General features: G+C 32.6%; 1 protein-coding gene across 7 annotated transcripts in view; it reads left to right on the top strand.

The window, feature by feature from the left end:
• FOXP2 (forkhead box P2) overlaps window positions 1-17,184 on the top strand; it is a 543,555-nt gene that overhangs the window by 58,663 nt on the left and 467,708 nt on the right. For 6 of the 7 annotated variants that reach the window (XM_087860888.1, XM_087860887.1, XM_087860886.1 and 3 more), the window contains exon 2: window positions 6,227-6,371. The exons of the other annotated variant lie outside the window; for it this stretch is intronic. The gene's annotated coding sequence lies outside the window, so the exon portion shown is untranslated. The remainder of the gene's footprint in view (window positions 1-6,226; window positions 6,372-17,184) is intronic. 7 annotated transcript variants of the gene reach the window in all.

Here is a 17,184-nt window from a genome sequence, read left to right as displayed (position 1 = left end):
TGAAATTAAACGTGTTGTAATAAGCCTGCTTTGTAGACCACAAGTACAAAGAATATTGGTATTTTCTAATTTATAGATGTTATTTATATATGTAATTATATGTGTTTATTTAATAGAAATAATTATTTTATGTGTATATTTATGTATTAACTAAATTTTGAGTAAGTTTGGCTTGCATTGGCTCTGAAAGGAAAGACTACTGGATTAGGACAGTTATACTGAGCTCAGGTCCCATCTGTGCCACTTACACGCTCTGAGATCTTAGATAAATTACTTTCTTCTGTGAATCTCTCCTGTAAACTATGGAGGGGTGGGGTGAGCCAGAGACAAAAGAAGTCTTCCCAATTAGAAGATCTTGGTCATTCATTGATAGCTCATTTTATGTCCGGCATCATGCTTGACCGAAAGTTCATGTAAATAAGTTCTCTTCCCTGAAATAACTCTTGTGTGAAGATTCCATTTTCTGAAATTTACTGCTAATCAAAGTAGAATTTGGAATATAATTTTGTACTTTTTCTAACTCTAAGTAACACCTTGAGTGACCCCAGATTTGTTGGGTATACTGGTTTTGATTTTACTTTCCATGAAATGCAGAGGTTTACTTCAGGAGTCTTTATAGGGAGATTTATTATATCATTTAAAATACATTGTCAGATAACAGGATTTTCACCAAAAACCTGTAATCTTGTTTTGAGTTCTAAGTTTTAATGTTGATTTAGAACTTCAGAGCGGATATTTAAAACCAAATATTTTATTTGGCTACCTTAGTATGGTTTGTCTAAATGTGTTTTCTACAGAATAAGTCAAATAATGACTTGATAGTTCTCCATGACACATATTTTTGACAGGCTTTTTTAGAACTTGAAAATAATGGTAGTGAAAATTATTAAAAATTATTTCTAAGAATGACATGAATAAGACATAGTCTGTTTTCAGTAGTTTTTAATTACGTGTGAAAAATTGGATATATGGATAGATGGTAGATTAAGTGAACAGTTTTCAACAGGGAGCTAGTGAGAAAATGCTATGTGAGCTGATTACTTCTGGCTAAGGAAATATGGGAGTGCTTCATGGAGGTGATGACAATTGAAATGAAGCTTGAAAGGTATAGTACAATTTGAACAAATAGAATTTGAGAAAGACAATCTAGATGGAGCAAATTGAGACTTTAAATGTTGATAAAGGCAAGCATGAAATGTTTGGTTTTGGAATGTAGGAGAGACCAAGAGGAACAATATACGGGAGAGACATTAAATACTATGATGAAGGGCCTTAGGTTTCAGGCTAAGAAGTTTTGGTTTATTTAGTCGATATTAAGGAACCCCTCCTGTTAAATGACACTAATTGATACGCTAGTAAGAAAAGGTGCCAGGGAAATATTTGCATGATTTGAAGTCAAATTTATTGAATTAAGGTATTAATGTGTTTTAGTCCTCCCCCATGTCAGTCTAAAAGATTATAAAAACATGTATTTGAAAAATCTTGTCAGAGATGGTGTATTCTGCAAATATTAATGGTTGGAGAGGTGTTTGAAGATATTTGGTGGATGAGGGCTGTGAATTTGGACTTGTCATTGGAGAAACAGGAAGAGGACTGTTGTTATAGAGGTAGAAGAGACATTGTTTTTAGAATGCTTTATAGAGACATCTTTTGGTATATAAGAAAACTTGAGTGCTCTTGAGTAAAGAGAAGGTTTGAGATGCAATTCTGAAGATATATAAGCCATTATTAATTTGAAGAAGGGTCAGAACCAGAATATTCAAGTGAAGATGTTTAAGAGGCAGTAGAGGATAAAGAGCTGAGTCAAAGAGAGAATGAAAAATTGCACTCACAGGCTGTTTTAGATAATGAAATTAAATAGCAAGCATTTCTTTTTTTTTTTTTTTTTTTTAAAGATTTTATTTATTTATTTGACAGAGATAGAGACAGCCAGCGAAAGAGGGAACACAAGCAGGGGGAGTGGGAGAGGAAGAAGCAGGCTCATAGCGGAGGAGCCTGATGTGGGGCTTGATCCCATAATGCTGGGATCATGCCCTGAGCCGAAGGCAGACGCTTAACCGCTGTGCCACCCAGGCGCCCCGAATAGCAAGCATTTCTTAACATGTAAATGGATTCTATATCAGAAGATATTTTATTGGTTGGTCAGAACACAGACCACACTTTCTTTAAGAAACCATGTTATACATGGCTTTTAGGTCATAGGCTAGCCCTTCATTTTGACCTTGAGGTCAAAAAGGGGTGGTCCATGACCCTTATAGAGCTTGCAGATATTATTTGTTAATATTTACCATTTTTAAAAAATATATGAAACTTCTTAAATCTTAAAAATTGAATCTTTCTCTCTACATCTCTGTCTCTCTCTCTCTCACATACACACATGCTTTTCCAGCCTCTCTTGAAAATTCACATTTGGTAAGACAAAGCCTGCATTCCTACACAACAAATGAAGTAGCAAATACAGTCATCTCATGGGGGGTTAAAAACCACCTCTTTAGAGACTTTACCGCAGAACCTACAACTTTGTCTTATTTTGTGCCTGGCTGCTTTATAGTTTTATTTTTGGGTATTTTATGAAAACATGTATTTGGAAAACTTTGTCAGGTTGGGTGTATTCTGCAAAGAGTAACGGTGAGAGAGGTGTTTGAAGATATTTGATGGTGCAGGGGTGATGAATTTGAAATTGTCATTGGAGAATTGGGAAGAGGACTATCATTGTAGAGTTGGAAAAGACTTTATAGAATCATTGGTACATATTTAAGAGAACTTGAATGCTCTTTTGTGAGTGATATTTTCTGATCCTTATGATGTATTTGTCTACCATATTATTCTTTCTAATAATATTTGTCTTGAAACCTTACCACTGCATGCAATAATTTTTAAAAGTGAGACATACTTGGATTACAAATGAGATAGCAGGAATAGATTCCCTGGATTCTAGTAGGCTTGGATATCCCACCTTGTCTTCTGTTGCCTGTAAATACTCTGCAGGACTTCATTATTCATTCCCTCCTTAACTGTTGGTTATTCCCTTGGGCTAGAAAGAATATTACCAGATTTACATTTCAGAAACCAAACAGAAAGTAAAAAACACTTAGGTTGTAGTGTGGAGTGTGGGTTCGAGGGAGTTAAGACTGGAGGAAGGAGATTGTATATTCAGTAGGAGCTTTAAATCTGAGGGTCAGGAGAAAGGGGTGGACTGGATATATACATTTGGAACCATTAGCAACAAGTAGAGGTTAATCCTGGAAGTAGAGTGCCTGTTAAGAACAGAGGAGGAGCAGAGTGAAGTCTTGAGAAAAGCGACATTGAGGAGGTACCTTAAGAATAGGAACTAGCAGACACTGAAAAAAGGTCTGAGAGGTAGGAGAGGAATCCCGAAAGAGGGGTGTCATGTAAGCCAAAGGGAGAGTTTTAAGAAGGAAGGAGTGAAAAATAAGCTGAGTGAATGAGAGAAGTTAAGCAAACCAAGAATTAAGAATTCACGTTTGGATTTGTCAGCTAGGAGGTGACTCCTATGCTGATTATAAAATGTTTAACTTCTAGGACATGAGAATTTAGTAAACCTTTGACCATCTGTGTGAATTTGTTAATGTGAAAAGAATGGAATCTTGTTTATTCTAATCCCAACAAAATATTTTTTCATGTAATAGCATCATGGAAAAAAAGAAAAACAAAAATTTGTTGATAAAAAGAAATAATCAAATGATGAATGAATAATAAATTAATGATACTTCCAGTGAATATGTAGTTATCATCTAAGCTGGGATACTTTTAAGAAGGAAAGGGATAACCATGAATAATTACAGTAAGTATGAACCTCATCTAGCCCAGGTAATCGAGGAGGAATGCTCACCTTGATTATAGTTCATGTTTATTGAGTGCTAGCTATTAGCCGGACACTAAGATGAGCTCTTTACCAGTTTATATGATTTCATGACAAAGGTTTTGGTTGCCAACATTAATAATTCTGTCTTTGTATATACTGAATTTACTGACAAAAAATGCTGTATATAATTTTGATGACCTTATAGAACTTAACTCTTTATTTAAAAAAAAATTGGTACCTACTGTATACCAAATTATGTCCTAGGGAATGGAGAAATGAAGATGATTAATACACTGTTCTCACTGCTAATGATCTACCAGTGTAATTGAGAGACTCTGAGAACAAAATTTCAGTATAATGTGGTAAAGTGTCATGATGATAGTATAGTTTGTGAAGGCCACAACTTGTATTTTATAATTATGTCCTGTCCTTTTTAGAGTTAAGTTTATAATGTATTTGAACTTTGTAAGGTAGAGTTTGGTTTTTGTTAAAAAAAAATTCACTGATGGAAAAGACAAGGTATAGCTGATTGTATGTTTCAGTGAGGTTTTCTTTACCATGGAAAGTATGTTCTGTGTATGTGCACACGTGTGCATGTGTGTGTATGTGTGTGTGTGAGAGAGAGAGATTAGTTCTATATCACAAAGGGATACATTTCCATATCTATAATGTAATTTTAGCCACACTCAAGCTATATTCTGTGAAGGGTCTGGCATATTTCTCTGACACATCTGGTAGATATGTGTGGCATTAATTAGCATAGGTATTGCTGTAAATGACATGTCAGTCCAGGACAACAAAAAGTATTTGTTACTGATGTCAATCATTCATCCTTTGTCAGTTCAAAAGGCTTCCCTAAAGGAATGCACATTGATCTTCACTGATCCAAAATGCAGCAAAATCATTTCTGTGTTCTAGAAACAAAAGTGGAACCACCTATGTTTGAAAAACCATATAGAAATATTCATACAGAAAGTGCATGTTTATAAGTTTGAGTAGTAAAAAGACTGTTAAATTAGACCAAGATTAATTGAATCTTTTGAAAAGAAAACAGCTGTTTTCTGTAATCCTAAAATCTAGTCTTGTGTATTTTCTTTCTCAGAGCTTTAATTTTTGGTAGCCTAATTTGTGTTTTTGTTTCACCTTGAAATAATTTTGAGGTATGCCAAGTAAATGATTGCAGGTGTCCCCTACAGTGGTTAAAAACAAAGGTGATCACACAAGTATCAATCTGTGACTATACTGATAGCTTAAAGAGGCACTCTTCTGTCTACATATATCTGGTTTTTGTATTTGGCTATTCTGATATAGATATCGATTGTTTACTATAATCCCATCACATTTATCTTTTTGTAATAATAATCACAAGTGTAATACTCTTACATTTCTGAGCAAAAGCTGGCTTTATATGTATTTCCCCCAAAACATCCATGTTTTATTTCCAATTTTTCTCCAAAAGCTCCCCTATGTTCTCATTTATTATTTAATGGAAAGCTTTAAGATAAGGCAAGAGAGTGTGGTCTAGGGTATGGTACAGTTGAAGACATTTATCTTAATATTTCATTTTAATGAGGCAGAAAATATCCATTATTAGAAAACTATAATTTGATAAAATTTATAGAATACAATTAATTGTCTTAAAATTATGAATGTTCATGCCACCAAAGGGCAGATAACTGGACGTCACATTTCTGTATCCTTGTAAAGGTAGTATGTGTTATATTTTACATCTTATAGATTTGCTAGAGAATTAACATGAAATTGGATTTAGGATGTACCCATGTTATATACTTTAATTTGATCAACATGCTTTGTTTAAGTAGCAGTTCCTAACATTTGTACCATCTTTAAAATTTTTACTCCAGAGCTCTTGCCCTGCCTACAGATCCTCTGCTGTCTGTTTCTAGTCTGTCTCATTCTCTTGAAATCATCTTTTTTTATTATTCCATTAAAATTTTTAAAAATGGATTTTCCTTTACACTTTTCTAATCATCCTGTAATTCTTTAGCTCTAAGACATTAAAATGAATGAGTAAAAATATTTGATACCTAATCGTCTCTGCCAGTCCATTCAAACTCATGGATTTGCAAAATTATGTTAAAGTCTTTTAAAAATACATTTGAGTAGGCTTTTGTAGTCATTTGGATTTTGAATATTAATTTTCTCTTGCTATGCTGCTTAGCCATAAAAATGAAAAAGAAGATAGATGTGGGTTTCTTTTAGTGGTGTTAATTTAAAGTACTTGATTTATTTATTATAATATTCAACAATGGCAATTCCTATTTTCTCTGTTCACATCAGATCCAACAGAAAATAATGAGAAGCCCCCACCCACCAGCACAGTAAGAAAAAGTTTGATGCATTTTGTAATAATTGATTAAAAGTATAATTTCCCCCTAGATCAAACAAATAATAGAAGTCTGTTGAAGCTTTGTCCTGACCTATTCTGGAAGTAGAAGAATACCCTGGAGAAAGGAGCATTGTAAGCACAAAGAATAAGACTCCTCAATCCTGGGAGAGCGAATTAAAGTCTAACCCTCCAAATGTAAGTCATCTGTACTCTGTATTTTCCATCCCTCAGTTTTTGTGGCTATTCAGGTATTAGCTGAAAAATATGTGATAAAAATATTTGGATTTTTTTCTGTACAAAATATACAGGTGTTTTGGTTGGTAACTTAAAATTCCTATTTGTGTTAACATTTTCTAAGTAGTAACATAAGGTAATGATTTGCAATAATAATATTTAATGCAAAATAGATTAGTTTTAGTTTTATCTTCTGGCAGAGAACTGTTCAGAATTTTGAGAGTATTCTGATAAAAAGAAGGTAACTTCCTTTGATTTAATATCTGCAGTTGTGCCATCATAATCCCTTTTTGCTCTAAACTTTAGTTCTTTCTTTTTCTTTTCTATTTCTTTACATCTGAGAATAAGACTATCTTAATATATCTATTTAAATCCACCTTCCAGTAAGAGAGACATTAAGTCCTTTTTTTCACTTTGCATAGTGAAACTGAATTGGAATGAATTTTTATCCATAATCCACTACAAAAATATATAAATTTTGTCAGCTCAGTGTACTGGAAAGACTGATTCCCTATCTTGTTAGGATGAACTTAAAAGATGTGTTTTTGTGATTATATAGAAAGGCAGAATTCAGTTGCTGTTTAGAAATTGGTAGAAAGAATGATAAAGGCAATACTTGTTTTAGGAAAATTATTTGGAAGACATTTCTTGGCAATCACGACTTTTATCTGAAAAGGTATTTAGTGCATCATCCCTGTGATAAGGCACTTGATATGTGATATAATGGCTTAACTGCCAGAAATCTGACTTTTGCTTAACAGTCAATAACCCTTTTCATTCTTCAGTGAAAGAATCAGTGAAAGAGTATTGTTTTGATTTTTAAAAGTCTGAACCATGAAAATCAGTACTTACTAGAGTTGAATACAACCAAGTTATACATTTCCACACCCCAATTATCTTAAAAATTGAAACATGAATTTTTATAGGTTTTGAATGTGATATTCTTATTTATCGATACAGCATCTGACAAAGTTGTCAAAGTAGTCTGCAGTAAGAAATCTTCATAATTTCTAGGTTCACATTTACTCTTTTGTTTAGAGCATCTGATAGAGTCTTGAAACACTGTGGCCATTCCCAACAGTCTATAATTGTGAGTTAGGATTTTTTAACTTAGCAGAAACCGTGTATAAAAAAAAGAAACGTATTGGTTATGGTCTTAGACATTTAGTTCTAAATTTTTCTGTCATTGGACTCAATAGAGATACCTTGGAGAAACACTACAAACATTATTATTCCTTTCACTGACATGAAACAATTGTCTCCTCATTTATAACTTTAATATTTGTTATTGAAAAGTATGACAGAACTTTAAAAAAGTTATTTAAATTTGATGAGCGAGTAGTGAATTCTTATTTACAGGTCTGAGGTTGATGAAGGATTGGAACATATTATTGTCTACAGAAAATTTTTGCTGATCCTCTGCTCTACAGCAATAAAAATGGATAAAGTATAGCAATAGTAACACAGTTGAATCCCATAAACCTAATGTTGAGTAAAAAACCTAAATATGTATGTGTGATTTCTTCTTTATAAGGTTCCAAAACTATACTACAGTGTTTAGAATGCAAGAAGTGATTATAACGAAATTAAAGATACTAGTTAAATTCTAGGTAGGTGATAGAAATTGGGGCGGAGTTTCTAGGAGCTTCTGGTGTGTCAGCTACATTTTATTTTTTCACTAGGCTGGTGGTTGCATGGATATTTATGCTATGGAAAGCCATTAATGAAAAGCTAGGTGTGTTTCTTCTAAGATCAGGCACAAGGCAAGGATGTCCTTACCATTCCTATTTAATATCATATGGGAAATCCTAGCTAAGGTAATAAGGTAAGAAAAGGAAATAAAAGGCATACAGATTGGGAAGGAAGAAATACAACCGTCTATTTGCAGATAACATGATTGTCTATGCAAAAAATCTCAAAGAATCAATCAAAGAAAAACTGTAACCAATAAATGATTTTAACAGAGTTGCAGAAAACAAGATTAATATACAAGTCAGTTACTTTCTAAGTACCAGCAATGAACAACTGGGATTTGAAATTAAAAATACAGTACCATTATATTAGCACCAACAAACCTGAAATCCAGGTATAAATCTAATTATTAGGAAAATTAGGAAAACTACAAAATTCTAATTAAAGAAAATCAAAGATCTAAATAAATGGGGAGATATTCCATGTCCCTGGAAAAACATACACAATATATGATTATAACGTCATGTCTTCCTTTCCTGATCTATATATTCAACACAACCTCTATAAAATCCCAACACGTTATTTTGTGAATATTGATAAACTGATTAAGTTTATGTGAAATGACTGAAGACCCAAAATTGCCAATGTAATATTGAAGAAGAACAAAGTTAGAGGACTACACTCCCTGACTTCAAGACTTTGTATAAAGCTACGGTAATCAGGACAGTATGATATTGATGAAAGAATAGGCAGATCACTGGAACATAAAAGAGAGTCTAGTAATAGACCTCACAAGTATAATCAACTGATGTTTGACAGAGGTACAAAGGCAATTCAATGGAGAAAGGACAGTCTTTTCAAAAGTGGCACTGGAACAACTGGACATTCATATGCAAAAAAGTCTAGACTCAAACTTTATACCTTTCACAAAAATAAATTCAGAGTGGGTCATAGAGCTAACTGTAAAATGCAATATTATAAAACTGCTGGAAGATAACATAGAAGAAAATCTAAGTGGGTTTTCTTGGGTTTGGAGATGATTTTTTAAATAAAATGGCAAAAGTACAATTCATGAAAGAAAAAATTGAAAAATTGGACTTCATTAAAATGAAAAACTTACACTCTGAGGAAAACACAGCTAAGAGAATGAAAAGACAAATCACAGACTGGAAGAATATATTTATAAAAAACATGTCTGATAATAGGACTTGTAGCTAGAACGTACAAGAGAACTCAACAATAAGAAAGCACATAATTAGTTAAAAAGTGAAAAGAGCTTTAAATAGAGTTAATGAAAGAAGATAGAAAGATGGAAATAAGCATATGAATATATGCTCAACATTTATTTCATTAGGGAATTGAAAATTAAAACAGTGAGATACCACTACATACCTATTAGAATGGCTAAAATCCAAAACATTGACAATACCAAATGCTGTCAAGGATGTAGAGCAACAAGGACTCTGATTCATTGTTGGTAGGAATGCAAAGTGATATGGCCACTTTGGAAAAGTTTGGCAGTTTATTATGAAGCTAAAATGCATATAATACTTACCGTGTAATCTAGCTATTGCACTACTTGGTAATTACCCAAATGAGTTGAAAACTTATGTCCACATAAAAATTTGCAAAAGAATGTTTATAGAAGCTTTATTCCTAGTTGCCCAAATTTGGAAGCAATCAGTTGAGGGATGAATAAACTAGCTCTGATACATACATTCAATGGACTATTCAGTGATAAAGAGAAATGACTTATTAAGCCACAAAAAGACACGGAGGAAACATAAATGAAGGTTACTGAATGGATGCAGCCATCTGAAAAGACTACATACTGTATGATTCCAACTATATGGCATTCTGGAAAAGGCAAAACTATGAAGTCTGAAAAAAATCAGTGGTTTCCAGGGTTGAGAGGAGGGACTGATGAATAGGTGGATTTTATTTTTATTTTTGTTTTTTCGAATAGATGGATCTTTAGAGTAGTGAAACTCTTCTGTATAGTAATGTAAGGATAGATACATGACATTATGTATGTGTCAAAACCCAAAGAGCTGTACAACACTAACAGTGAACCCTAATGTGAACTCTGTACCTTAGTTAATAACAGTGTTTTAAAAAGTTCACCAGTTGTAGAAAATGTACCACACTAATGCAAGATGTTAATAATAGTAGAAACTGTATGTATTCTGGAGATAGGGCAGAGAATGTATATGGGAACTGTCTGCACTTTCTGCTATGTTTCACTGTAAATATAAAACAGCTCTAAAAAATAAAATCTTTTAGATAATTCTTGCAAGTCTAATATAATTTTAAAAAATTAAAAAGCAATCTCAATGATTCTGTTAATTAGAATTCTGAGAAAAAGTGAGATAATTTCAGATTTGATCTATCTACACTGAATATTCAAAGTTAAAAAGATATAATTTAAAGTCAATATTTTGTGACCTCACAAAGCAGTATGTTTTATTTGGGGAAAGTGATAATGTCCATAAAGGGAGTTCTCTCTACTTGAATATATTTAGTAATTTTTATTACAATTTATTTATGTAACATAAACCTGTCTTTAAGATAAACATTTCAGTTTTGATTTTAAAAATAGATATTTTTTTCAATAATATAACCCAACCTCATTCTGTAATAATGAAATACTCTTCTTTATTGAGTTGTTCATAACTTCTTTCCTTAAATTTTAATACATTTTATGTAGTGGTCTATCATCCTCAGAAATGTTTTTTTTAAGTGGGACTTTAATTTGTTAATTTTAACATTAGTATGTTGTAAAAGAAATGGAAAACACAGATGCTCTTTGTATTCCCTTTTTTGAATACAAATTTTCAAATACAGATTCAGTTTAAAAATACCAGATACGGACTTCTTCCTAGTCCCTTTTAAATTTTTTTTCCCTTTCTTCTTTCTTCTCATCTTCCTCTTTTTCCTTTCTCTCTCAATATATTCTATTGTTTTATTTTCCAAGGAGTGACTATAATCTTATTTAACTGGTTGACATTAACAGAAACCAGGAATTTATTATTCATAAAAATGAAATAGAAAAATCCCCCTTTTCTTCAGATGCTGGATATAGCTAGTCTCAACACAAATGTCTAGGGAGAATGCATCTGTTGCTATTGCATTTTTTTTGTTTCTCTGAAAACTTGGCATTTGTAATGTATCTATGATTTTGATTTGTCTTGGCCAAAACCCAGATTACCAAGGAATTACATTTTGAACATATTCAACTAAGAATTATCTTTGTAGCAACTTTTCCTTTGCCATATTGAAATTTTGGGAATAAAATCAGATTTTGTTTCAGAAACCAGCTATGTTTCTTGATAGTGCCAGAATGATTTTTTTTTATGTTAAAGAGACATAAAGCAATACTTAAAATCTAAAACTTATTTTAAGCATACCATGTAGGAAAGAGTCCCATTTTTGCATTTGACAGACCTGGGTTCAAATGTTTGCTCTGCCATGTAATTTTTTATATGGATCTTGGGTAAGTGTGGTATGTGAGAAAAAAAACAATTTCTTTATAGGGTTAGATGAAGATTAAATCACCAAACACTAAAAATACCTGGCACATAGCAGGTACTTAATTAATGGTAGTGGTCTCTCTCTTGCTTATTTTCTCTATATGTAGAAGTGGGTGTATAAATAAATGTGTATGTATGTTTATATGTATGTATGTGTTTATATACATATATGTGTATTTGTCTCTGTGTTTCTCTTTCTGGTTCTCTCTATATATCCATCTATATATCTCTATCTCTATATACAGCAATGTGCAATATGTAGTCATTTATTTCACTTGTTAAGTTCTGAAGCAGAGAATTCTTCTGGAAAGGATATAGTTCTGGAATTTAGGAAATATGAATTCTGTCACCACATGGAAATATTTAAAAACTTATTATTTCTTTGTTCCCTAGTATTTCCATAACTTTATATTAATCTACCTAGAATGTTTATAAAGTTTTAAAAGAAGATCTAAAAAATATGTTTCCTTTATAAATTCCCAGCAGACAACAGAAGAATTCTTTTTTTAATCTCATTCAGTGTGTAATTCAGAGAATGATATATTAGTACATCTTGATTGGAGCACAAAAAGATGTGCATTGGTCAGTTTGAGATGTATGGGAATGTGGAAAACAAAACGTATTGAATGTCTGAAAAGAGACATGTCAGTTCTAACAAGACAAAAAATGCAAGGTGGGAGTTGAGTCTTTCTGAAAAATTGACATTTGCTATGATTTAGTTTTCACTAAATAGCAAGGCACCAGTTTCTTGGGGTAGCTTTGTATAGCTGTCTCCATAACTGATCTGAATCTTTGTAGAGTAGAAATTCAACAAAAGAGAGTGTTAACTCTCCGTGTGCTCTTACAGTAATGTAGACTTTTTAGTGAAAGCAACTGTTAATATCTTAAGAAAGTAGCTCATATATCTTGCCTGAATATCTTCCCTGAATTTGTGTCTTATGACTTCTGAATAACTACCTTAAATCTTAACTAATTAGCGGCTCCCAGACACTGAAAAAAGTGTTTAACAAAGAACAGAATGCTTAAAGACGCAAGAGTGAAATCCATCAGGCTAAGTATTTAGCATGAAAGCCTGACATGTTGTTTTGAAGTGATTATTATTTTTAAAAAAGCAAAAAAACTAGTTAAAACTTTTTTTCCTATACCTCTTCATATTTTAAAGACAAGATGGTGAAGGCAAAACTTCTAGTTAAACCCAAAGTGGATGGTAGCCTCCAAATCCATTTGAAAGACCAGTTAGTTACACATTGAATCCACTTCCAAGTTAATGATGCAAAATTATATCTGGGACAAGGGCCTCAGTATTCCTGGGATGAATAACTTCTTTTAGTGCGTCCAGCCATGATCTAGTTTTGTAGAGTTGACAATTCTACCCTTGCAACCACTATTACTTATGTGCCCCATTTTGATTATAGCCCTGTGGAACAACATAAAGGAGCAACAAAGTGGTCTTGGATCACGTATCAAAGAATAGTTTGAAGGTGTATGTTCTCCACAGATAAGATCTAAAGGTCATTTCTGCTGGACCTTCTTAAATGTTTAATGATTTTATTATTGTACAGCTTAAAGGACCCAAATTCTCTTTTGGCAAACCAGAGTATATCATTTTTTCTATACATGGGCCATATTTTAGGTTTGTCCAAAAGGCATTACATTTCCTAAGACTTAATACCTTTACCTAAAGTAAACACCCATCAGCCATCTCAGATAACTTAAGCAATATGAAAACATTTGTTAATCTGCTGATCTGGGCAAATGTGTTAAGACTGTTTTTCACTGAAACATATTTTAAGTATTCCTTTACTCCAGAATCCAAAGTGATAGCTTTCTTTAAGATTTTTATTTTAAAATATTGTAAACATTCAGAAAATAACACAATAGGCTCCTGAATATCCAAATTTGACATGTTAATATCTTGTTATATTTCTTTCCATTTCATTCTTTTTTAAGAAATACAATACCACAAATAGAGTAAAAGCTATGTGCATTCATCCTGTTCCTTTTTCTCTCTCTCAAGATATTTACTACACTGAAGTTGGTGTTTATCTATATTCTTATACTTTTGTTTTCTTTTTTGTTTTTAAGGGTTTTTTTTGTTTGTTTTGTTTTTTAATTTTGAGAGAGAGAGGTGCGGAGAGGGACGGGGAGAGAGAGAATCTCAAGCAGACTCCACACTGAATGCAGAGCTGGACGTGGGGCTCCATGTCACAACTCTGAGATCATGACCTGAGCTGAAATCAAGAGTCAGCCACTTAAACAACTGAGCCACCCAGACCCCCCACACTTGGTCTTTTTGTGATTTTAAAATTTATGCAGCTGGCATTGTACCAAGTCTGCCCTTCTGAAAATTTTTTTCTTTCAAAATTATATGTTAGGGGGTCTACCCATGTTGATATACACAGGTCTGATTTTTAGTTTTTTAAAGTAAGCTTTTATTGACATATATGTATATCGTATATGATATATATAGAGAGAGAACATTTATGGTTTTTGCATTTGTACAATGAAAACTGCAAAAGTCATAAATTATATCTTGATGAGTTTTCACAGAATGAATGCCTCTGTGTAATGATTACCCAGCTCAAGAAGTAGCACATTACCCTCACTGTAAAGAGCCTCCCCATCCTCCACCAGGGAAACCTTATCCTGACTTCTCACACCATAGATGAGTTTTATCTGTTTTTGAACTTTATATAAATGGAATAATTTAGCATATAGTCTTTTGTGTCTGGCTTCTGTTTTTCATACTAGGTTTACGAGCTTCCTCCATGTTAATTGTATGCATCTAAGTATCTATCCTAAACGCTACCTAGTATTCCATTACATGAATATGCCATTGTTTATTTCCATTTTATTTTCGGGCATTCAAGTTGTTTTCTGGTTTTTAACTATTAGGCATAATACTACTCTGAAGACTTGTGTACACATCCTTGACGTATTACGTGCATCTCTATAGCCAGGAGTAGAATTTTTGTATGCTAGGATAGCTACATCATAATGTCAATCTAGTGTCTGTATCGTAGGTTATCTGTATCATAGTGTCGACATTAGCAGACATTGTAAGCGGTCTTTGAAGTACTTGTCCCAATTTACCTTCTCACCATCATTGTATGGGAGCTCAAGTTGCTCCATGTCTTGTCAACACTGAGGTTGTCTTTTTCCATTTTTGCCATTTGGGTGGGTAATTATTAATTAGTTTTAACTGCTTTACAACATTCCATGATTTGAATAAAGCCTGCTTGCTTTAAAATCCTTTCCTTGGTAGATGAACAATTTGATTGTTTTTCATTTTTTACCATTTCAGACAATACTATAGTGAATATATCTGTATATATCTCTTTATGCACGTTTGAGAGTTTTGCTAAGATTATAACATGAAGTAGCATGTGTGAGTTTTATAATGCCATATATTTATTTTTTCAATAGAATGCTATATTTCTCTCTAATGGGGTTATACTATGAAGTGATAATTTTAGTTTTATTATGAATCATACTCATCAAATACGGAGAATAAATGTTGCTTATTCAAAAGGCATTATGTAAAACTTAATATCCTAGGATTTGGGGAAATATCAGTGGGGAGAGATGAAACATGCTGCATAGCACCTGGCGTATAGATTAAATAAAGCTTCCATTACTGTTTTCTCTGTTAAATTACTCATGATTATATTCCTATAAAATGCTCATTTGAACGTCCATGCAATTCATGTAAATTCTCCCACCATCCACTTAAAGGTAGCTTCTTTCAAGCTTTGAAATTTCTTTCTTTACTAGAGTTCTATTTTTCCTGCATACTAGAGTCATTGCATCCATTTGATCTTGATTTTTGATTACCCAGCAGCATATATACTGAGATAGTTTGGGAAGTTTATATAAAGTTGAAAAGTTTGTATGATTTGATTAATAGATTTACACATTTATGACATTCTTACTGAAGATTTGATCCTGAGCAAAATGGTAATATGGAGCCCAAATTTGCTTTATTTTTCCCATTGAGATTTATGAAAATAGCATGTATTTTTATAGTTTTTAAGGGATTATACTAAGATATTTATATTTTCTATTAGTTGCAAGAACAGAGAGAGTCAATGTTGGTAGAATGACCAAAGCAAGACCCTTAATTTAGATTTTTTGAATTTGATACTATCAGTGAGGTGGGTCAATGTTTGTCTCAAAGGAAGGAATCTAATTAGTTTATTTGTTGCCATTACTTTTTTTATATATATACTTTTCATTCCTGTCATGGAAATTTTTTTCCATGATCCTTAATTAGTCTTGATCTAGTCAACCCCTAGTTTCTCTCTTTAAATGAGAAATGCGTATTGCTAGACAGAATCTCTTTTAGTCACTATTCATCCATCTTTTCATCATGGACATCAACACTGTTTTCACTAACAAATGTGTTTTGAATTAACAAACCAAACTTTAAGAAATCCCGTGTTTATTTTTCAGAATAAAATTGTACAGGTAAGTTTTATCTAAGAACTCAATTTTTGTCAGTTTCTTAATTTTTCAAAATCTTTTACACTTAATACTTACTAGTAGGCTAGTGTAAAAGACAATTTTGGTTTTGTTGAGTGGTTTTAAAATAATATTTCTATTGCATTCCTGTTTCTATGAATATTTTCTTGTAGTTAAAGTGATCTGAATTTGAATTTATCAGTTTTTCTTGTTTCAAATCTAGTTATATTTGAATTTATATCTACATAGATCATGAATTGAGGTGCTTTAAGAAATATAATTTCTCAGTAGTTTCATTGTAGAGTTGAATGCTAATGTATATGCTTTTTAAATGCAAATACCTGAAAAGAGTAATTTTTGTTCTCCACTAGATTTTAAGAATCAATGTCTAAGGCATTTCCCACTCTCAATATTTCCATGCAGTATTATATAAACTCCTATATGCCTTCTCCAACCCTGTGTCCCCAGTGCCCAGAGTGGTGCTGGTATACAATCCTCATTTAATAAATATTTGGAGAGTGGATTGATTTTAATGTTCTTTTTCAGAAAAGGACATTGTCTCTTCATCCTGCACTACTACGTGACTGTTAGCCTTCTACCTTGAGGTGCATAGTCTTTGGAAGGCCAGGTTGAAATGAATATGAATTATAATGGCTGAGCAGTTAACATCCTTGAAGGCTGTGCTTGAGGAAAATGATTTTTTTTAGTGAGCCAAAAATAGTTCCTTTGAGTTAAAAAAAAAGTGCAAATCAAAAACTATCATGTATTATGGTGGGTTCTTGTTTAGCTTTTCAAAAATATAGAAATATAAACATTGCTAGTGTAAGTCTACTCTGAGGGAGACAGGGACGATGTCATCAGTGTTGAGAATTTTTTCTAGGGTATGACTTCTGTGTGATTTCCCTTCAACATTTTTTTTTTTTTGACTCCTGGACCAGTTTCCTGATCTACAAGATGGGGATTGAATGATTGAATAAAGTACTAATTGATTTCTTGACCAGCTTTCATTGAGGATCTGTGCTGGACATGTAGTACATACAAAGATGTGTTGGCATGTTATAGTGAATCCCACCTCTTCTGTGATCTTTGTC

The sequence above is a fragment of the Ursus americanus genome, chromosome 3 (assembly GCF_024610735.1).
Source record: "Ursus americanus isolate L20-20 chromosome 3, mUrsAme1.1.p, whole genome shotgun sequence".
Classification (NCBI taxonomy): domain Eukaryota; kingdom Metazoa; phylum Chordata; class Mammalia; order Carnivora; family Ursidae; genus Ursus; species Ursus americanus.
The sequence above is the reverse complement of the archived record's forward strand: the minus strand, read 5'-3'. Positions and strand labels throughout refer to the sequence as shown.